Source organism: Heterocephalus glaber, unplaced genomic scaffold, assembly GCF_053883595.1.
Source record: "Heterocephalus glaber isolate CG9 unplaced genomic scaffold, H.glaber_assembly_v1.0 deba00001608, whole genome shotgun sequence".
NCBI lineage: Eukaryota > Metazoa > Chordata > Mammalia > Rodentia > Bathyergidae > Heterocephalus > Heterocephalus glaber.
This window is the reverse complement of record NW_028258379.1, coordinates 28,444,049-28,468,218: the sequence shown is the minus strand read 5'-3', so window position 1 is coordinate 28,468,218 and position 24,170 is coordinate 28,444,049. Positions and strand designations below refer to the sequence as shown.

Below are 24,170 nucleotides of genomic sequence, written 5' to 3'. Positions count from 1 at the left end.
AAATGCTCTCAACAGAACTTTGCCCCTAAATTAACAAGTTATAAATATAGATGATTACTTTCATTTTCTTAAAAAAAAAAAGGAAGGGAGAAGAGGAAAGAAAAACAAAGAAATGGTAATGAATCCACTACATGATTACAAGTAATTTGGGGCATTGCCTCCCCGTTCCAGTTTGGTGGGGGGAGAGGGACACTGCCTTCTTGGCTTGCTGAGATGTCTTTATGACCAGTGAGCATGAGCCTGAACTCAGTCTTGTACCTGTGTCCCTGACTGGTGAATGGGCCCCTTTTTATTGTCACTGTCAAAATGAGGCTGAAACTTAGAGGTTTCTCATGGCCTGTGTTCTATAGATTCAAGGTAAACACTGCTGGATTTTGTGTCCACTTATAGATCCCTTACCCTCTGGTGGTCACTAGACTGGATTCTATGTTGCTTAAATCTTAGTATTTTAGATGCCTTTCCCCTAGAGTCCAAAGACCTTGGGCTCTATATTTCCTCATGGGACCAAGCAATGCAGAGCAATGTTAAAATGAGCTGGTGTGTGCCCAGCATTGGCTGACTCTGGCCAGAGCTCCCCACTATACACACACACACACACACACACACACACACACACGCACACACAAGCACACTGAGGGTGGATTTAGGGCAACCATCTAGTGATATCAGCAGTGAGAGCATCCAGCAGTGCCCATTGATGGGTTTCCATGGTGACAACCAAGTCCTCAAGAAAAGACTGAATAATAGGGAAATAAGTGTATGATACACTTTTTAATTATGTTGAGATATTTTAAATTTTAAAAAACCAAATATTTCAAGGGGCCATACTTTGTGTATTAGAAAGTTCTCTTTTAAAGAGAGTACTGCATTTCCCAGCAGTGTCACCAAGAGTTGTTGTGCATGAGGCAAACATTTGCAAAAGTCTGACAAAGGCTTTTGATCCAATGAGGAAGTTGGTAAGAGGAAGTTATTTGTAATTGTGTGGAAGAAAAGCCATAATAATGTAGTTTGGCTATCTTTTATTTGTTATAAAATGTTCAGGGATTCGCAAGGCTTTCTGGCTTTTGCTGTGTGTATCACAAATCTGACTGTAACCAAAGGTTATATATAATATGGCATGGTGAATAATGCACGCAGAGTGATAGCAGACTTTAAATGAGAGGGAGAGAGAAGGTGGCTTTTAAGTACAGTATGGCATTTCCTTTCTGCCATGGTGATACATGATATAGTGCTCTGTGGTGTGCGAAATGTTATTGGTTGTCATAGCAATAGAATACCATTTGTGAGAAGGGAAGAAATGCTAGTTTAAGACGCTTCACTAGAATAGAACTATAGCTATAACAAAATAATCATTGTTACTCTGTATTTACTGTCAAATAATAAAATCCATGCTACATTTTTTTCCATAGTGATAATTCTGAGTGGCCCTGAAGCCATGCTAGGGCTTGTATTATATGCACAAGCTTCTGCTTTAGTGTATGAGTGTTGTACCTATTGAGTCTGCTGCTTGTTGATGTCAACATTTGTTAGGATTTTAATGCATCCCAGAACTCACTTTCAGCCACTGGCCTGCCTCCATACAGCTTCTCTGTAGGGCTGATTGACTCCTGTGTTTCTCCTTATGTTCAGGTTACCTCTCCTTGGCCATTTTCCAGTCCTTGTTCAATCCTCTTAGACCTTGGGAAAGCAGCCCTTCTCTAGAACCTAACCTGAAGCTTGTCTTTGCTTAGCTGATCTTGGAGATTCTTGAGACAGACTTCTGGCTGAAACTCCTTACTTACTGGAATGCAACTGATGGACATTCATGCAGTGCGACCATAGATGTTCAGGTGCCTGGGCAGGTCAGCTGCAGCAGCTTCCAGGCCTTGCAGGGTCAAGGATGGAGCATCATTCAAGCGCAGATCGTTGTCCTTGCTCTCGTGGCGGCATCCTTCCTCCTGGTAGTCCAGCCCAGGAGGACATATTCTTGGCCCAGTGAAGTGCAGGGTAGGCAGCGCGTGGGTAGCATCATGTGTGTACACGGCTCAGAAAAAGACCATCATGGTTCCTAAGACACACAGCTCACACTGCAGGTCCTTACAACCATGCGACTTTAATTGGATCATTTTGGTCAGGAATGGTACAGTGCTTACTGAGGACGTGAGTGCCAGATACTCTCTCGTGTGCTTCACATGGATCCGTTCATTTAACCCTCGCCACAGACCATTTTACAGAAGGAGAAACTGAAGCACAGAGAGGAGAAGTACCTTCCCTAAGGTCACACCACCAGTCAGTGCTCAAACTAGAATTTGAGCTCCTGCCACTTGACTGTACAGCCCAAATTCTCAGCTGCTGATCTGACTTCGAACTAAAGAAAGCCTCAAGTGAATTTAGAGAACTTTGGCTTCTTCTGGGAGATCTCCTGGGGATGGATGGTGCAAAAGGAAGAAGTAGAAAGAGGTGAAAGGAGAAAGAAAGGACTTGGAAACTAGTGAGAAATCATTGCTTACAAAAAGCAAAACAAAGAGGAGCAAATTATAAACCAGTTATCAGTACTGAGTGGTAAGGATCCTGTCCCAAACCTCTGTCTCACTCAGAGTTTCTGCCAGATTTAGCCCAGTGATATCTCAGCACTTCACCCAGGAGCTTCAGGTAGCATTGCTGGGTTACAGTATCCCATTGATCAAATCGATTATCCAACAAGCTTAAGTTATAATGACAACTGGCCGTGTCTGCCCGGCCTCAGTTCTTAGGGCTTTGCTGTATCAATTTGCTTAACCTGCACAGCAGCCCAGTAAAGGAGGGAGATGTTGTTTGCACGTTTTACAAACCAGAAAACTGAGGCACAGAGCAGTTAAGTCAGCTGGTCCAGGCCATACTTCTAGTACATGGCAAGAGTAACCATCATCAGTGTACTAGATATTTGCTGAGAACCCACAGTGTGGTGCACTGACCGCTGCTTGGGCTGACACGCAGACATGTGCACACAACACACGTTGTAAACCTTGAGCATCTCCAGTGATGCTTATCCATTTTAAAGAAGAACAGGAATTTGTTAAGGGAAGAAGGAACTTTACAAAGATACAGAATTGGGAGTAACGGGCTGTATTAGATTAGATGCAGAAAATAAGGATAAACGAGCTTGGCTCATTGAAGATCTTGGCAGTGTTGGGCAAGTCTTACTAGGTGCAGAGTTGGGAATAGAGTTAGTGTATAGAAACAGGCTTCTTACTTTGGCCCCCAGTGACACAAAACACAGAATGGAAATCGAATCACCATGGGTAGAACTATTCAGTCCACCTCTCTTATTTTTCAGATGAGGAAAGCAAGACCCAGAAAGTCTCTTTGAGGCACATTTCCTGAGAAAATCACCCCACACGTGCATAGCTGGACGTGTGCAAGGGCACTCGCCCACAGCATTCTTTGTGTGGAAACAACCTAGTCTATGACCGGGCAAATGTTAAAATAAACTGATGTTTCCATTCTATGCAGTAGTGAAAAGACAGGAGATACATCCCTCTGTTCCCAGATGTACAGCAGAGCCCCACTTACTGATGAAAAAACCAAATTGCAGAACAATCTATTCATTTAGGTAAACCACACAGAGACTCAACTGATACGATACAGTCTTGAAAGATTCAGATGTTCACATAGAAAAAGCTCTAGCAAGAACACCAAGTTTGTAGGTAAGATTACCTTCAATGAAGGGACAGGGGAGTAGGATTAGACGACCATTTTTTGTAATGGCCTGATTCCTAAAATAAACATCTGTCTTGTATACATCATGCAATTAAAATATTAAGTTAAAAAATCCATTGATTGGTCAAAGTCCATGCCTTGAGTAGGCTGAAAAGAGAGTCTCCTGGCTCCCAGGCTCCAGCTAGGCATCAAATACTGCACAGGTCGGTGTGAGGGGAGCTAGGGGCAGGAGGGAGTGAGAGCTCTGTGAGTAGCCACGGATTGCCAAGGAATCTCACAACCATAACAATGTCAGTGAGTTAAACAGGGTTTTGCTAAATGAGTGTGTTTTGCAAAAAAAAAAAAAAAAAAAAGACTAATTTCTAATGGCATTAGTATTCCAAGCAGCTGAATCCCAGGCTAGAGAAAGGTACAAATGATGATTGCTCATTAGCAAATAGAATACAGATGTTAGGTTCATTTTGCCTGAGTGCATCAGCACCTTGGGGGAGCCACCAGCGTGGTGAGCCAGGCCCAGCAGTGATACTGGGGGCTCAGCACAGAGACGGCTTCCCCAAGAGGACAGAAGTGGCCGGTGCTAAGTCTTCAGGGCCTGCACTAGGCCCCTTTCCTCCGGTAGTGTTTGGAGTCTTTGGTGGCCATGGGAAGCTAACCTTTCTAAAGGAACTACCAAATGCTTCAATATATTTTTACTTTACTTTGTTTTCCACTTGATTCTTACCTACCCCACGGTGAACTAGAATATATGGTCCTCTGCGAGGAAGCAAGCTCAGAGAGGTGCAATGGCTTGTCCGAAGTCGTGCAGCAGCTGGATGGTGGGTTGGAACCTGGATGAGACTGGCCTCGTCACTCTGACCCTTTGGTGTTCTTCTCAGTAGCAAGAAGGCACGGGGGAGGCGATCTCAATACTCTTGTCCTTTTCTTTACAACCACTCCTGTTTTGAGCAGCTTCCATCTCATGTTCTGTAAAGGATCGTCATAAAAGATAAATTAAGGATTTCTTGTCAACAGAATCAGCACGGCACAGGTCCAGGCTGGGGGCAGGGTAGACACAATGAAGAAGAAGATGCCACACTCTCGGCTCCCTCAGAAGCCTCTGACTTGGTTCAGAAGTCAGTGGGCATGAAGGGTTTTGATGATGGTCCCGCACCACGGAGACACAGCTGGAGTCTTGGAGTGTGGAAATTAGATTTTCACGAAGGAGGACATGCAGTTGGGAAGAAAAGATGGGAGGGTGTTCCTAGTTGATGGCGCCATCAGTGAGCACCCATGTGAGGAGTTTCGGGGCCAGCTGGTGGCTCTGAATGACCACAGACATGAAGGAAAGGGGCGCATCTGGTCCAGAGGAGAGGGCACAGGGCGGGCGATGAGTTTGAAGGTCATTCACGGGGAGGGGGGTGAGCTCCCAGGTTGGGGGGGGGGTAGTAGTGGCAGTGCTGGATGCATTCCACATGCATTTGTAATCCAGTCGTGTTGTGAAACACCCACTACCCCAGACACCTCCCCCTGTCACCAATCCCTTACAGATCTTCCTGGCTTGGATGATGTTTGAGTTTTTGCATTTGTCTTTTTCGGGCTTTTATACAGCAGGGATTTGGAAAGTTTGTACCTGATCAAGGAGGGTCTAATGCCTTCTATGGCTTCTAGCACCACCCCTCTGCCACACCCCTGGCGCTTCCAAGCTCCACCACATGGCTCTCCTCAGTAAATGCCTGTTAGCAATTTCCATACCGAAGGAGTGTGTCAGCTCTCCTGGATCTGGGGATTGGAACAGACTTGCCTCCAGGAACCCAGTAGGACACTGGGCCACCACCTAACTACCCCAGGGCAGAAATGTCTAACTATTGACTTTGGATTGGAAAAGATAGTCATGCCCCTAGAGCAGCTCTTAGCAAGTTAATAAATGGTCAAAGGAGCAAGCTTCCCTCCCTCCCTCCCTCCTTCTCTCCTTCCTTCATTCCATCCTCTGAGGATTGAACCCAGGGCCTTTGCACTGAGCCACATCCCCAGGCCTTTTAAAAATATTTTATTTGAGACAGGGTTTCACTAAGTTGCCTCAGCTGGCCTCACATTTGTGATCCTCCTGCCTTAGCCTTCCAGAGTACTGGGATCACAGACATGTGCCCTATCCCTGGATCTTATTTTCCTTTCCAAGAAGATGCTGCCCTATCTTCAAGGTGAGATGAAGAGTTTTAGATACAAGTAGTTCATTCCTCTGTCAGCATCCGCCCAGCAGTTAAATTGTAAAGACAAGTCATCAAATTTTTCAGTAACTCCCCTGCCACCTCTGTACACAGGTATTGAGTGTTACTAGCTGTAGGTCACTTGGTCCAGCATATTTTTTTGCCTGTCACACAGCAGAAATTGCACAGAAAGGCCACTCTCCGGGGCCGGGGATTTAGCTCAGTGGTTCTGCCTCCTGCTTCACAAGCACAAGGTCCCGAGTTCGATCCCCGATACTAAAAAAAAAGAAAGGCCACTTTCTTTTCACTTTTAGGCTGGCAGAAGCACCTAACAGAGGACATGCTTTAGGAAAAAACAAAACAGGCTTCCAGAAATGCTTGCCTTTTAACTTCTTGTTCTAAAAACTGAACATTTTTTTCTGCCACTTTGACTAAGTCCTTGTCCAAGAACTTTTCCCGCCTTATTTAAATGGATAGCATTTAGCTGTGGTCAGATGAATTCTGCCTCAGGGGCATAAAATTAATTTAGAAATGACATTTTAAATAGTGGAAGCCTCTTATATAATGATGTGAAAAATGGTTCTGCTTTGAAAATCAAAATCAAACATGAAACAGTATGTGTCTCTGTAAAGAAATCAGATGGCTTGCTGGGATATTACTTTGGCTTTTTGCCAAAGGGGAAAAAAAATCCCCTAATTGAAGAAATGAAGCAAAAAGGTATTTGAGAAAGGGAGGGCTGTGATTGTTTTAGTGGGACTAGCAGCCAGATTTACAAAGCAGCACTTTTTTTTTTTTTAAACTCTAACCCAGACAAGAAAAATTGGGCGGCTTCCCTAAATAGAATCCCTGAACTCTACCTAATGAAAGCTTGAGAAACTAGTTTGGATTTTGAAAGACAGAAGACCCTGCCCATTGCTGACTGTAGTTTAATTACATAACGAACCAACCAGTCCTGTTTTTTATCAAGTTTGGATACCTTGCAAAGTAATTTTCCATAGAACACACTGCCCTTGCATCATATACCTGCTCCTGTTTTTGTTTTGAGACCCATTGTCTGCTGGCAAATTCTTTTAATTCTCCTGCTTCTGTAGAGGACTTGGCTTCCCTTCCCTTACGTGGTAACAGTGTTAACCGTCAGAAGCAGTGCCTGGCCATGCGATAAGGATCAGAAAATGGAACTGTGTGACTCCTAAGGAGCTGGTAGGAGCCTTTGTTTTATCTTTTAAGAAAATACTCTGCGTAGATAGAAGGCATTCACATTACTTGGTCCCTGTGGGGCTGAGAAAAAACCAACCTGACAAAATGCAGGCAATGCTGTTAGTTCCCATGAACACGGAACCATGTCCCAGGGTGAATCCAGCGAGGGCAAACTGGTGGGGAGGGAGAACACAGAGTGCCTGCCCCAGAAAGGGTCCTTTCCGTCTGTCCATCTTTTCACGGCCATAATAGAGTGGAGAATATCACCAACTTGACTTACAGAAGCTGCTGTTGCTCCCTCCTTGTGGCCCAAAGCAAACAAAATAGGCAGGTTCCCAATTTGGATCCTGCGGCGGTTGAAGCCCAGGCCTTTGTTTGCTGTGGAGTTGTCGAGGCAGCAAAGCAAACAGACAAGAAGAGATTAGCCAAACAAGAAGGCCAGAGAGGGCGGCCCTTTCTCCCCAGCCAGGAAAGCAGCTCCTTTCCTGGGCTCCAGCCGAGACTTCACACGTACACCTTGGCTGGGGCAGCAGATGGGGTGGGCACAGATGATAGAATCGTAGGTAACAGGATCAGTGTTGGAGACTGAGTCCACTCCAGTTTTTAGCTTGTCTTCCATGCCCTCCATGTCCCCAAGATAAAAACCTCCCTCAGCTGGTAAATAATGGGCACGGTAACCTGCCAAGACTGGTTAGTTGGTAATAAAAAGAAGATGCATATTAACCATTCTTATTCTCGAATCATTTTGTTATGAAATTTCATTTTTTCCCCCATAGGAGTAAGGGAAAATTTTTAACTATTTTTATTAATATCTACTTGTATTACATTCAAAAAATTAATAATCAAAATTCAGAGAGCGGACACTAGTTTGTTAATTTCTGACAATTTTCTAACTTCTTCAGGAACATTTTGCTCCTTGTGTTTGTTTGCATGCTCCTCCCCCGCCTACTTGATTTTATGAATCTTAAAAAGTCCTGGGAAAGCTCATTGTTAACATATGGCAACAGTGTGAAAGATAGTATCATCTAGAATCATCTTTGTTAATGCAGTACAGAATTTAGAAGCAATAGTAGCCTACTAGATTTAGATGCGCCCTTGAGCAACTGCCCAGGGATTCTTGCCATCATTTTTTTCTAGAAATACAATTGTCTGATCTCCTGTGGGTGGCAATCTTACTGCTGCCCCCAGGGCACAAGGAAAAGGGCCTTATTTATTATTTCTCCTCAGCATTTCCCTTGTAGGTGAGCTGGAAGAGTCCTATCTTCAGACCAGTGGCTTGCCCAAAACAAATTCTTAAGTTTATTTATCTGTATATCTCATCTATCTCAAAAAAGGAGGGGAGGGATGACTTGAAATGATAAAATCAAAGAAACAACAATATCGGTAGTCCTTAATGTAGTAGCTGTGTGGAAATGAAAGGGAAAGAGGGACACACTCTACAAGGTCGAAGCAAATGATAGTGATTGAGTCAAAGCCCAGCTCCAAGTTTCCTAGCAGCAAAAGTGAAGAAAGAAATGTGGCAAAACAAAAGTCTCTCAATTCTAAAGCAAGTACACAAAGTGTCTGTCTCTGAAAATGAGGGCTTTATGAAAAGGGATCAGAGATAAAGTATTGATGTTGGGCTAGGTAAAAAGGAAAATTTTTAACATAATTTAATGGAAATTGCAAAAGTTCTTGTGAGGTCCTTGTGAGAAGCAGGGATTTGGTGGTGACCTGGGGTTGTCTTGAGGCCATGCTATGTGGAAGGAGGGGCAGAGCTGGACACCACGCATGTAGTCACATTATGCTGGCCTGGTCTGACATTATCCTGTATCCCAGAAGGATGCTGACCACGGAAGCCTTAGCTAGTAGCCAGGGGCATGCCTAGGTTGGATCCATATGCCCGGAAAGACTGAGGTTTCCTCTCCCTCTACCACCCTCACAAAACTGCAGAGTGTCTCCTTGAAATGTTGTCAGTTAAAAAGACATGCGCTTCTCTGTTTAACAATAAAGAGCTACAGAATGTAGCTGCTCCTTACCCATTTGAGACCTGGTCCATATTTAGCAAGTGTGCTACCCAGCCAACAGCCCTGTGGGTCTTCCATTTAAAATGATGTCCCTGGGCCGGGGATTTAGCTCAGTGGTTCCGCCACCTGCCCTGAAAGCGCAAGGTCCTGAGTTCGATCCCCAGTACCAAAATGAATAAATAAATAAAATGATGTCCCTAGTTATGTGGCCTGGGTTACTGAGCAAGAAATGACCAACAGAAAGGGAGGTGATACAGGGAATTAAGTGTGCACAAAAATCACTGGAAGGGCCAGAGGAAGGGAACCCAGGCTGGCCCTTCAGGGAATGATTTCCACAGTCATAAAGTCACCAACTTGAAGGCTATCCTTGCTGAAACGGAGGCCAGAGACACATTTCCTAGTGACCCAGAGACCATTGTCACCCCTGCTGCAGGCTCCAAACACCTAAGGTGCTGGAGGATACTCTAGTAGGAAACACCAGCCTGAGGGTGTCATTGCTCCAGCTGATTGGCAGGAATGAATTCATACCCAGAACCCTAGCTGCAAAGGAGTCTGGAAAATGTAGCTTTTAGCTTCCCGTCTTCTCCAGATGGAAGGCGAATGAAAGAGAGGTTGAGCAGCCCAGTGTCCACCACAAACAATACTTGTGAATTGATGAATTCTGGTAATACAACACTGGCCACAACTTTGTCCACCCACAGTGTGTCTTTCCTAGCATTGCAAAGATTTCAAGATCATCCTAGACTGATGAATCAAAGTGCTTCGTCTCATGAAGGGGGAAACTTGTAGTCCTATTCCGTGATGCCCTCAGGAGGGAGATCTAGTCTCTGATGAATCTAAAGCCATTGATACCCTATTCCATAAAACCCATCCCTGGGTAAGCTGGATTGGAGCTAAGAACTCTACTCGGAAACATACACAAGATCTCCGTGCTTTCATGCACTTTCTTCAGGCTCCATTTGGACCTTCCTATGGCCTGAACACCTACCCCAGATTCCTCCATCTAGTCTGTTTTCTGCTCCATCAGTAGTGTGCATGGATACAGACTGCTTTTGTTTGGGTTGTCATCAAGAAGTCACGATACTGCTGATGGGGCCTGGGGCCTTGATGAGATTGAGTGATTGGAGTTGAGAACTGTCCACATGCACAAAGAGAATTGGTTTGTGCAGTTGTATACACAGAAGCTCTGATTAAATCTTTCCTATTACTTTTAGTTAATAAAAATGACCAAGATGACTTGGTCACTTTGGAAACATGAAGATTGTGATAAAAATGAATTTACATGGGATGCTTAATCTCCAAAAGTGCTTCAGCTTTGGGCTGTCATCCCTCCAGAAGTAAAAAACTGGAGAGAGTGAAATATGTAGAATAATATCACCTGGCTTACTATCTGGAATACACTTGAAAAGTCATGAAATAAACTGGATTAATTAACATTTGTATGTGAAGTGGAATCACTAAATTTAAATCCACTTTTGCTCATTAGCTCTTCTCATTTTTTTTGTTTGGTTTTTGCCCAAGTGCTTAGAGAAAACAGGGAGCTAGACAGTGTAGAGAAATGTTGAAATTAATTGTGTCCTGTAGTCCAAACTGTACAGTTTCTTTTGAGAATAAAATGAAACAAAACGAAGTGAGCTGAACTTGCCCCTCTGCAGATGCCAAGCTTCATGATGTGGATGTAATGTTTTGCTTTTTTAAACTTAGTCTGATGCAGCTCAGCCTGATGAACCAGCAGAAAAAGGGGCTGACCCAGGAATACTCCTGATTTTAACCCTCTCCACCACCAGGTGCTGAGATTTGTCAGATCCCAAGAAATAACCAAATGAAGTGTGCAGTTCAGAACCAAATTTAATTGAAATAGGAAATGATGGTATTTAATTTGTGGCTTGTGTAAATTAATGCAACAAAGGACACTTATGGATGGATAAATATGGTAGATGCTGATTTACTGAGCAGTGAAGCAGAGCTCCAAGGAATAGGCCTTTTATTTTATTTTATTTTTTGGTAATGGGGATCGAACTCGGGTCCTTGTGCTTGTGCTTGCGCAGCAGGCAGCGAAACCACTGAGCTAAATCCCTGGCCCCAAGGCCTTTTATTTTAATTTGATGTCTGAATGACAACAGTATGCTAGGTGTCCTGTGAAGCCAGGGTTCTGAACTGTGACAAACAGGCATATGTTTTGTAAAACACTTTCAAAGCATGGCATTGGAGTTTCTCAGCTAAGCAACTACATAAAATTCTCCAATAAATAATGTAAACTTCAGAATTTTCCTCTGAAAAGTTCCTTGGTACCCATGTAGATGATAGAATAAACTTTATCAGTGTGTCTACATTGGTGTAACGCAGAGAACTTTCCATTGAGATGCAAATGCCCTGGTCTCAATTAAATACCTCTGTTGTGATGAAGTTAGGCTTGTTCCTTTGCTTTCTTTTACGGAACAGTAAAAGAAAATAATGGTGCAGTAGTATTTCTTAGTAGTGACATGCCTGTAAAAGCAGTGAGACAATTATTCTTCTACTTAAACTCTAGTTTTGGACACCTCTAAATAGTGGTTAAGTTGTGGTTTTTTTCCTTTTCTGAATAAAGAAGCCTTTTACAAATATAGAGAACCATCATTCACTCCCAGGCTGTTCTATTCAAGGAAAGTATATTGATAAAAACTATATTTCTCAGGGCCATTTATTCGAAGCTCTTGCCTCCTAGCAGGTACAAAGCCACTAGTCTGTGTGAATGTTGTAATGTGACATTGTCTGTTAGCCATTTGTAACTGCTTATATCAAACTTTGGAATTTTCTATTCCTCTTTTCAGCCGGGAAGAGATTAGCTAGTGCTGTAATATCTCTCTTTACAAATTTTCAAATGTTGGCTGAGGTTTTGTAATACTGTTGGAAAGAAGTTGACCCTTTGTCAGGATTATTTAAGGGATCCTGGTAAAAGGGGTTGAGGCAGATGCTCATAAGAAGTGCAGGAATAGGAGGCACAGATGAGTGCTTGGGCTTCCTGTTGGAAGCATAACCTGGCATGAACATTGGCCACCGAATGAGGCGACTGTCTCTATTTGGTCATGAAATGTTTTGGATTTTCTGTCATCATATTTGCTTATATCATTTATATTTAGGGATTTTTATTGGAAGCATTTTAGGACAATACAGTCTAGTCTTTCAGATATTCCTGGAGGTAGGCAGGTGTACAGCTCATCCTGGAGTTTATGGCTGTGTGGTTAGGAAATGAGGCATTTTGAAAGGACTTGTTTGATGTTGTTGAAAAGGAGTAAGTGGTAGCTCTGCTGTCTTTCTCCATAGGCGTCCCTGGGATGGAGCCTCTGATGCTTCAGAGACAGGTGGAGGGGTCAAGCTATGGGGACTGCAGACCTGGGTGGAGCTCGCTTCCTGCCTCTTTTTCAGCCTCCCACCAGCCTGCAGAGCTCTCGCTCCTCCTGGTCCTGCCTCACACTTTTCATCAGTAAGATGATTTCAGAGAGGAGTTTGACTCACAAGTTCTGTTTTTCTGTGTGCAGAGCTGAGGGCAGTCTGTCTGTGTGAAAATCCAGGAAGGTTTGCTTTCCTTGCAAAACCATTCATTCTATATCATGGTTCAGTCTGTATAAGCTGGACATACTTCTAGGTGGGGATGATTATAAGATGTAATAAAGTAGTAATAAATCTGCATTTTTAAGTGAAAGTACAGTCCCTGTAGCAACTTTACAGAATGCTCACGTGGCAAGCTGATCAGAAGTTGATCTTTTCAACTTGGTTGTGTCATGGCTAATTAGACAGTAGATACCCATAATTGTTGGCATATTAATACCATTGCTTTTGCCTTTTCCCCATGGTCTAAAAGACAGTGTAGAAGCTCTGGCTAGCCTGTCTATTTAAAGAAATAAAATGTTTCTCAATGAAAAATGGTAATTAGAGAACCCCAAACAGATGAAAAGTTCCCTAGGGACTAAGTGTGGACGCCCTGACCTTGGAGGTTTCGAGGGGACCCTGGCCACCTTGCAGCCAGGCCACTGGGTAGAGCCCGTTCCCTCCTGTTTTGTATTTCCCAGCGTGGAGGCCAGGCCTCCACAAGACGTCGATTTGGATGCATTTGGATTGCGATGGTCACATTTTCAAGACAATCATAATTATGACCTCTAATTTTGTACAGTTTTGTCTACTGAGATAAAGATAATGGTGCCTCCTGCTTGGAAGTCTCCGTAAATTGCCTACAGAGCCCAGAAGAGTGCTAACATCTGTCCCGCCCCCCAGTCCTGGCCGGGCACACTTGAAATTGGGCTTGCTATGGCGATCACACTGCTTAAGCATTCCGTTTAACCGCTGGTTAACACGAATTTCAGCAGAAGGTCAAATTTAACTTGCGTTCAAGGGGGAAATAAAACTTCAGTGTGCCTAGACCTAGGTGGCCTTCTCACTGGGCACTATCACCTGGAACTGCATGTCTCAGGGCCTACTTCTGACAGTGGGCATTTTCTGCCTCTCGTACAGCTGCTCTAGTGTATCTCGCCACCCTTGTTTTCTAAATGGTGACAACTTTTCATGACCTCTAGCTTTCACCCAGCAGTCACCAGTCCTGGGCAGGATGATTTCCTCTGCATCTCCCTCCGCCTACCCCACCCCAGCCTCCATCCTCAGCACCATCTCCCCACCTCCCCACCTCCACGAGATGGGATCTTGGAGCAAATCTCATGTATCATTTAATTTCTTCTGTATATGTTGCAGTATGTACTTTCCAAATTTAGAATTGTTTTTAACACAGCTGCAGTATCATTCGTTAGCAATACCTTAATATTTCATCAGTGTGGGCCGGGGATTTAGCTCAGTGGTTTCGCCACCTGCTGCACAAGCACAAGGACCAGAGTTCGATCCCTGGTACCAAAAAACAACAACAAAAAAAGTATTTCATCAGTGTTTCCATTTTCCTATTTTTTTTTTTTTTTTTTTTTTGCCATTTGCTTTTTGAATCAGGAACCAAGCAGGGTTCTAGGCAGTGTAATCAGTTGATGTTGTGTCACTTACAGCACATCTATAGGTTTTCCTTTCCCATTTACCTTTCCACCTCTCTTTTGTTCCTGTTGCTGCTGCTGCTGTTATTGTTGAGTGACTAGAATGGTCTATGGAGTTTCCTATAATTGACACTGCTGATTTGGCTTGTGTTGCCACGTTCCTCTATCTCCTGGTTTTTAAAAAATAATTTGGTCATTAGATGTACAGCAGGGTTGTTCAGACTTGGAACAATATTTTGACCAGATCAATTGTTGAGGAGCCAGGGAGTGGCTGTTCTATCTATTGTAGGATGTTTAGCAGTAGGATCCTTGGCTTCTACCCGCTAGATACCAGTACTGTGAAAATGTGTACACACACACACACACACACACACACACAGGTGTCACAATTGTAATCTCAGCACTTGGGAGGCTGAGGCAAGAGGATTGCCATGAGTTTAAGGCCAGCCTATAATTTAGCCTCACTAGATTACATAATGAGCCCCTGTCTCAAAACAAAAACAAAACTGCCCTCTGAAATTATTGGGTTTGAACATGTTTGATGTGTTGAATCGAGTGTAGTTGTTCTCATGGGAGCTCAACTCATGCCCCCCCGCCCATTCTTTTAGTGGGAAATGGCACTTAGAGACAAGGGTCTGTTGTCACCTTTAGTTTTAATTGTGTGGTCTTTTGGTTTTGTTACAGATCTCGGACTCTACCCAGATAAATTCTTAGCATCTTGGTAATACGTATAACTTCTTTAGATGGATCCGCAGATTGCTCAGAGACTTACCATGTTTGGGCATAATCCTGGTAACCAGTGTTTCTTTTACCCTGTGATGTAGTGTTACAGGTTAGACCACAGTGCAGCAGCTGTCATGCCCCAGCTAAGCTGCTGTGCTGGAGACGAGTGGTAGGTTCTGGAAGAGGCAGAGCCTCCGAGCTGATCAGAGTTGTCTAGCAATGAATAGGGCAGTCTTTTTTATTTTATTTTATTTTAGGAAAAAATAAAATTTCAAAACAAAATAATAAGAATAACAGTAGTTAATGCACTGCATCATTATATTATCTTCAGAGAGGTTATTCAGAATACAAGACATAAAAAGATTCTTATAAAAAAAGAAACAGATAATAACACAAAACTTTCTTTTCAATAAACTAAGATAAACTAGCAGTATGAGTAAAACAAATTGGTGTATATGTCAAAATATTTTTTGAAACAATGGAATATGTAATTTGGGGAAGTATTTGAACTTCTCCCTTCCTCTTATATATATATTTCTTATATAAGTGAAACTGTTATTTGAGCTTGTATGTCTGACTCATGTCACTTAACATTATGCTCTCAAGTTGCATCTATTTACCTGTGAATGCCTCAAGTTTATCTTTTTTATGGTCAGGTAGTACTCCACTGTGTATAAATACCACATTTTCCTTATCCATTCATCTGTTGATGGGCATATGCTATTTCTAAGATCTAGCTATTGTGGTGCTATAAATATAGGTATCCATGTATCCCTGTAATGTGATGATTTTAACGCTTTTGGGAAGATACCCAGAAGAGGAATAGCTAGGTGAAATGGAGTTTCCATTTTTAGTGTTTTGAGGAATCTCCATACTGACTTCCATAGTGGTTATACTAGTTTACATTCCCACCAACAATGTAGAAGAGTTCCTCCCCCGCCCACCACCACCACATTCTGCCAGCATTTGTTGTTATTAGATTTTTCTATGATAGTGACTAGGACAGTTTCAAAAGTCCATTTGCTGAGGACCAGAAGACCCGTGATTGCTGCAAGCTCTCCTGTAGGTCTTGGCAACCTGGAAGGGCCGCCATCTTGGTCACCTTGTGTGTCAGTTCAGTAGAAGGTCTTCCTGCTGCTTCTTCCTGCTGGCTGGATACCTGAAACTGGCTTACTCTGTCAGTCACCCACAGCTCTCAGTGCTTCTCCACTTTATACAGCATGTTGCCCAGACTAAGAGTTCAGTGACCCGAGGAAGTCCTTAAAAAAATCAGTCAGGTAAGGCAAGTTCTTTAGAAGGGAGCTACTGTTCCAGAAGATAGAGGCTGAGGGGCCCATACTGTCAGGGCGGTCATCTCTTTGGGCAGATCCTCTGTGTGCAAGGTAATAGTAATAGTCTCTCTGTTGGGAGAGACTATGTAGGTGGAAGTATTCAAGGAAGCCTCCTGGCTGAGTTGTATTTGACTGCCACGTGTACCTCTTGCCTCCATGTGTTCAGGCAGAGCCAGCCATCCCTCTGACCCTAGCACCCCATGAGCCTCCTCTGTCATTATGATCCCAGATGTCAGGTTCTGTAACTGAGTTGGGAGCCTCCTTTTGCAGGAACCAGCGGGTAGGTGCTCTCTGAGGAGTGTGGCTCAGAAGGGGGCAGGGAGTGTGCAGATTGCAAGTTCCATTTTTAGAGTCCTCCATTTTGGTCATCAATGCAGAGTATAACAGACTGCATAAACACCTTCAGGGAGTGCTCTGGATATGTGGGGTCAATTTCAGGTGAGATGGGCTCTGTGAAGAACAATCTTGCTTTTAAGCCAGAGCCTTTTTAAAACAAGTTCTTACTCTTCCCTAGGAGAAACAATGAGAAATAAACACAAATGGGAGCAGGGAGAGTTATGTACCCAGCCTAGGCCAACTATGCTCTCCAGTGTAGTTTAGGCCAAACCCTAGACTTCTATGATGTGTTTTTTTTACCCTACTCTTCCACATCCACTCTTCTCTCTCCTGCCCTGTACCACACACACAGGCTCACATATTCTGTGAAGCAGTATCATTTCAGGGAACTCAGGCTGGCAGCAATTGGGTCAGCTCGTGCCTGCCTGGCCTTACCATTGTGGACCAAATGCCAGTCACCAAGCATCTCAGTGACAAGAGCTCACCACATACTTTTTGAATTTCCTCAGAACATGAACTGGAAATACTCAACATACTTATACACGGATTCTCATTTTGAGTTTCCCTCCCAAAGCTGTTACCTAAAAATACAGTAACCACCCTGTTCTCTGGCAGAGCTGATGCCTGACGCCACTGGGCAGGGATGGGGCTCAGTCCAAGCTCAATGAAAGTCATACCCAAGCCCTTTCTAGAAGAATCTTGAAAAGTTAAGAGCAAACCACAGGTGCTGGCATGATGGCATTTGCAGTGGTGGATTTTTCTTTCTCCATTTTCCAATTTTCTTTGTTTGGTTTTGCTTGTATAATACTTGTTCTAACTTTTTTCCTATTGAAAGATGAAATGCAGCTTTCAGGGTAAGAGAACAAACCCAGTTGCCCTTGTGAGGTAACCTGATCCACACAGCCTGTGAAGCTCCTCCAGATGTTTTTGTCCCTGTCACCACCCCTGCCCACACCGTCACCTTTAGCCGATTTTACCTTTCCTTGTGCCTGGGTGTGTTCATCATATTGTCTGGTACTGTCAAACACTCAGTTTTTTAAAAGCAAATATGTCCCAGATTCAACCTGAAAACCTTCTTTTGGCTCAGCATTTATAATTCTGGCACTAATACACGGTATCAGCAAAAGGGAATCAGTTTGGACTCAACTCACCTTTCAAAGAGCTTGTTTCCCGGACCAAGCTCCTGCCCCCAGGGCCTGGGTCCCCGGTATTCCACAGAAAATTCACTTAGGACATGTGCTTAAGTACTGAGTGTTTTACTCACTTCTTAGTCCATTCAGACTGCTGAAGTGAAATACCAAAGTGGGCAGCTTGTAAACCCTCTGAGATTTATTTCTTACAGTCCTGGATGCTGGTAAGTTCAAGATCAAGGCAGAGGAAACTTGGTATCTGGTGGGGACCCACTTCCTGGTTGATGGATGGTGCATGCTTGCTGTGTCCTCATATGGTAAAAGCGGCAGGGCAGCTCTCTTTCATAAGTGGATCAATCCTGTCATGACCCACCCTCATGACCTAGTTGCCTCTCAGAGGCTGTACTATTGTTTAGATCTAGAATGTTCCCCCAAAGTCTCATTTTTCAGACGTGGGGCTTTTGCAAGGTGATTGGATCATGGAGGCCCTAGATCCATGGATTGATCTTTTGATGAGTTCATAACTAAATGAGCTGTTGGGAACTAGGGCCTGGTTGGAAAATGTGTGTCACTGGGGTTGTGCTTTTAGAGGATGTATCTCTATCTCTCACTCCTCTCTTCTCTCTGTTTGCTGGATGCCATGAGGTGAGCAGCTTTCCTCCAGTATGCTCTTCTACCATGATATTTCTGCCTTGGAGCCAGCCAACCATAGACTGAATCCCCTAAACTGTGAGCCAAATTAAATCCTCCCCTGTGGATGTTGGGTATTGTTTCCCAGCAACTGGAAAGTGACTAATACAGGCCTACCTGCTAATGCCTTCCTATCAGTGATTAGGTTTAAGCACCTGAGTTTTTGGAGGGTTCATAGACTTTCAAATCATAGAACCCATGTATGCTATGTACCTGGCAAATTAGAGAATGTCCGAAGATGGAAGGATTCTTTGAAATAGACTCTTGACAGGCAAAACATTCATTCTAGAGATGCAGCCATTTCCAAAACCATTCCAGAAGCTTCTATGGGAATTGTCTTCAGAACCATTTCCCATTTGCCCACCAGAACATCAACCCATTGCTTTGTGTTCGACTAAGTTTTAAAGCCAAATAATTCATTCCCAATTATTTTCCCTATTTGGCCAGGAATCTTACACCCTCAGAGAGACAAACATGTCTCCTTCCAGACTGGGCAGAGGACACCTTCTCATTTTCCCTCTAGTAGCACAGTGTTGAGCTTAAATCTTTTTGGGTAGAAAACTTAATCCTTTTATTTCCATAATACTTTTGCTTATAGTCATAAGCTTGAATCTATAGTTCCATACTTAACTGTGTCTAAGATGAATTACTCATTAACAGTTTAATGATAATTTTTGTTTGCAGTGATAGATGGTACTGACATCTCTTTGTATCCAGTGCTGTATGCACTAAATGAAGGCAGAATTAATGACAATTATTATAACCTCCTCATTGTATCCACCTACTGTTCGGTCTCTGAGAGATCCAGGACCACTCAGGAGCCCAGCTCCACTTTAGGTTTGAAGCAGGCATCAGGAGATGGCTCCATATCAGACAATGGAAAGCTCTCATAATTGTTTTGCCAATGCTTTGATTTTATTTTTCAATTTACATCTTTAACCATAAAAATTGATTTTGAATGAAGAAATTTCAAAGAACTGTGAAAAATGTTAAAAAAAAAAAAAAAGTTCACCGGTTTTTTCTCTAATGTATTTGGGATTAGAAAAAAGGATTTGACCTGAAAAAGTGAAAGGTTAAGCATTAAAATGACCCTAGACAGACTCAGTGACCAGTAGTCCTATTGCTAGAGTCAGCACCCTGAAATCACTGAGGGGAAGGACTTGCAGGTTTCTAAGATGGGCCCAGCAGCATTCACTGCCCCTCCCTTGGAGGAATGTGCCACGGTCATCCCGGGAGCCTTGTGGACCTATAGTGTATACAGAGTAAAGCAGGATAGGGATCCCTGAGTTGCTAATGGGAAAATGTATCGTCATCTACTTTGGTTCCTCTTTGAACTTGAAGCTCAGGTCTCTAAAGGAGAAAAAAAAGAGATAGACTTTCAAAAGACTCACTTGCCAGAGGAAGCATGGGTGTGTGGGCAGGTGGTTGCACTGTGTGTGTGTGTGTTTGTATGTGGGGAAGGGGAACAGGTTGTATCTGCATTTCCTTCTGACATTTTGAGAAGATATCCCAAGTAGAATGTAAGTGACCAGATTTTCAAAAGATGTTCTGTGATCTTTATGACACTTTTACGCCGGGCCCAAGTGTCACTTGGTGTACTGATGTCAAGGTTCTGAGTGGTATTTCCTCTCACACACCTGCCAGTGTCAGTCTGAGATGGACTCTCTGTTCCTGGGAGAGGCTTTGTACGTGTGCCCAAGTTGAAGACACAGCTCATGAAGATGCCAGGCAAGAGGAATCCTTCATTTGTCAGCATTCACAAACATTGCTGCAGACAGTGGGGGCCAGGCCACCATGAGAGGCCCTGTTGCCATTCAAAAGTTGCTGCTGGATTGCCAGGAACCCCAAATCTTTTATTAGAGAAGGACGTGGCTTCTGGGAAGGGGACTGAGAAGGAGCTGAACTTCCAGTAAGGGAGGAGAAGTGATGCTTGGAGGAAGTCACCGGGGCAAGGCAAGCTAACCGAGTGGAGAGGGGGAAATAGACTGAAAATAGATGAACTGCTGTTGCACCTGCTCTCCCAGCCAGTTCTGGGCCCAGCCCTCTGGTGCTCTGCTTGCCCCTCCTGGCTCCAGCTCCTGCCTCAGTGGTCTCATCCTTCCCTCTCCAGTTCTGGACTTGTGTACATCCCTCCTCCCAGACACCGGAGTAGCCAGGCTCTGAGGATCTCGGGGCTCCTGTGAGTGATCCCACTCTCACTTCTGCCCCCAGGAAGCTGTTGTGCACCCAGGGCTGTCTTATTCTTTTCTCCATCCATCCCAGGCTCACAGTCTCCTCTCCCTCCTAGTGCCCGCTCTCTTCACGGCTTTCAGTTATTTCGTCCCCAGAGCAAGCTGCAGTGAGTAGAGATTTACAGCTGGATGGGGAACAGAGGAGAAGAGGTTTCAGAGGAATATAGAGTTGCTCATGGACCTTCAAGAAGTTAAAAAAATTAACGAAAAGAAGTCCCCACTGTGGACAAGCATAGCACAGTATGTTAAATGAGACAAACAGATCGAAACCCAAATCCTTTGCCTCTAAAATAATAGCTCTGTCCTGGGACCCATGGGACAAAGTCATAACTTTTCCTGGGTCTCCTGTCACCTTTACCCTGGTCTGAAGTTCTAGAATTTTAGATCCATCTGTACCATCACTTTCTGCCCACATGGTTTTTTTCATTTGGTTCCCAGGCAACTGCTAGGAAAATTTCCATCAACTAGCCAAAGATATTAAAGAGGTAACACATCATTAGGAACTTTTTGAATTCCAGATAAAAGAAGTGTTGGGATGCCTATCTCAGCAAAGGGCTGGAGATACATGTTCACTTGCTTTGGAAGCACGGATTCAGAAAAATGAACAGTGCAACACAGACTTGTCTGCTGAAATAAGAATGATATTAGAAGTAAGGGTCACAGAAGACATCAAAGTTAAACCATTCCTTGTTGCCAGGAGAAAACAAATATGGAAGTATCTGCCTGGAGTATGTCAGTGTGGTTCTTTTATTTCTCCACCAAAGTAGCCTCAACAGTGACTGAGTCAGAGAGATTTAGAGGTCCTAAGAGAGCTTCCTGCCCAACCACCCAGTGTCACATCAGAGATGGGGCATGTGAGACCTGGAGAGACATGGGCGCTCGCATCTGATTCATATCTAGGATGCACTTTGAGCTCTGTTCTTACCTTCTAGGACCTTTTCCCAGAATCCCCTCTCACAGGAAATAGAGTTAGGGATAATAAATGGTCAATTTAAGTTAGGAGGTGCTTCTGATTAGATACAGCTGTTCCTGATTTTCAGAGTTGACTGTGACAGATTCTCTGGCCCTGTAAATTCCTCATTAAGAGTTCACCCCACACTACTTTTAAGCTGAGAAAGACTCAGAAGATGTGTAAATGGGAGCCCCATAATACCTAAAATGGACATATAGATCATTCATCTGCCCCCACCCCAGCCTGAGTTGGAGTCTCTTTCTCTTCCAGCTTCCTTAGTTTCATTGTGCTTGATCATTGGTTTTAACTTAATGTCTTCAAAGCAGCAAAAGTTTGGGTTGTTCTTTTCGCTTTTTGCTCTTGTTTTGAGCAGAAAGGCCATTATTTTGGTGTTCTTTCTCTCCAACTCCATCATGAAAATGATGTCTGAAGCCTCAACTTGGCTCCAGTCTTTGCATGAGGCTTTCATTCCCTAAAATGCTGGCGTCCCTTAAGCTTATCTGTCAAGCTCAACAGCAGTCATTTCTCCCTGTCTCACTGTGACAAGAGCCCCTTAGATACTTGCATTTCACTTGCACAAAGAATCCTATATTGTATTTCCCACTTCCACCCTGCTGCTCCTCACATTGGGTAACTTCTTTCTTCATAACCTTCAGCCAAAAGGAAAGTGGAAGAAGTATTGGTGGCAAATGACGTCACCAGAGCTGACAGCACCTGTGAGCCCCAGTTTGGTGGCCTGCAAGAGCAGAGGCAGCTGTTTCAAATATCTTGATTGACTGTAACAGAAGCCAAAGGATACAACTCTTCCTAGTGGTTTCAAAGCCACAAATGTAGCTATCTTGTCTCTTAACCTACACTTGGGGAATTTGGAGGGGAGAAAAGGAGAAAACAAAGACATTAGCAACAAGGTGAATTTTATGTTTGTTTTTTATACAGTGTATCTGAAATAGTTCAAAAAATTCCTTTTCTTAACCATAACACATGTATATATGGTATATATGTGTGCTTAGCACAGAGTTTTATCAACTTTAGCTCTTCACCATTTGGACTGTTATTCTTTGTTGTACCGGCTGTCTTGCACACTAGAATGTTGAGCAACATCCCTGGCCTCTACCCAGGAGATGCCAGAAGCACATCCCCTTCCCATCTAGTCATGACGATCAAAGATGTTTCCAGACATCACCATATGTCCTGGGGGAGGTGCAAAATCACCCCCAGTTGAGAAACACTGGCTTAATATAAGGGATGTGCATAAGTGAAACTGAGCCGATCTACTCATTTCCCCTAAGAAATGTCCAGCTTGAGATTTTTATTTGTTTGTTTGTTTCTTTGTTTTCATGTTTCCTGTCCCTGAAATCCTAAAAGGTACTCAAGTATTTTTTCTGCCTTTTTAGGGATTAACCAAACACTTTCAGCTGTGTCACTATAGCACAGAGTTATAGAAAATAGATAAGGACATTTCAAACCAAAGAGATCTAGTGAAGTTATTGAAGATAAAGGATCTCTAGGGAACACTTATCTTCTTCAAGGGCCTCTTTAGATGGCATTCAAGATCCTTGATTTACTACTACTAAAGGTGGTTCTTCATCCTTCCTATGCATCAGAATTTCCTGATGAATTTTTACAAACCTTGTTGCCTATGTTGGGCATAACGTTTGTTTTTCTGGAGTCCCCACAGGATTCTGCTGTAGGTTGAGTGCCTTGTGCCTTGGACAGCTAGATTCACCTGAGTGGAGATGACAAGCCATCTACTTGTTTGTGTAATACTTATTTATCTAGTAACCCATTAAGTTCCACATACTGTGGTAGGTGCTGGGGATACAGCAGCAAACAAAAGCAAACACAAAGGAGCTACGTAACACAGCTCACTTTGTAGGGAAGCATGAGAGAGAAAAGCGAAGTATCTTGGTGTGTGCATCTGATTGAGTGATACCTATGTTCTTATATCTAGTAATTTCTGCCTGGGTGGGTGTTATCATTTAGCATTTTTAAAAATGTTTCTTAAATCTCTTATATTCAGTTATAAACACTTCAAGTGTAAAGGGGAGTAGGGAGAGAAAAACATATTAGCTCTGTGGAAATTATTTCTCAGAAGCACAGTTGCAGTTCTCAGGCTTTCCATCTAGGAGGTGTTTTGTTGTCATTTTTGTTAAATTGTTCAACTCTGAGGAAGAATGGTGCTCAGGTTTTGTAGTAGGTCTGGAGCAGTGACAATTGAACCAGGTGCTTCCCATCTTTTCTTAGTTTGTTAAAACTCATGGCTCTCCAAGTCACTTCCCTCTGGCATCAAATCCTAGAGGAAGGGGAGCGAATGTGGACAGAAGACACACTAAGAATTCACAAAATTCCCATGTCAAACGAGATGGATTGCTCTGAAATGGATCTGGCAAGCACACGTCATGATAGGTCACAACTTCCCAGGGTCAACAGTATTTTCTTCTATCTTAGTAAATTTTAGGCTTTGGAGCAGGTGTACCATTTGGTAGGCACTCCTTGGAGTTCATAGTTCTTGCAGCCATGAATCAGAAAGAGGAGGGAGTCAAAGGGCATTACAGTGAGAATCAGGAAATGTGAGAGGGGATGAAAAACTAATCTGGCCCCTTTCAGGTCTGCAGCCAGACATCTACCATTTTAAAATGAGTAACTCAAGACCAGCAAAATGAAAAGTCGCATGTTAATTAGCAGCAGACCCAGGTCTTGAACCCCA

The 24,170-nt window shown here is 43.4% G+C and overlaps 1 protein-coding gene across 15 annotated transcripts in view; it reads left to right on the top strand.

Annotated features, from left to right (window-relative positions):
- Positions 1-24,170, top strand: part of Foxn3 (forkhead box N3) — a 406,647-nt gene that overhangs the window by 346,602 nt on the left and 35,875 nt on the right. The window lies entirely within an intron of this gene.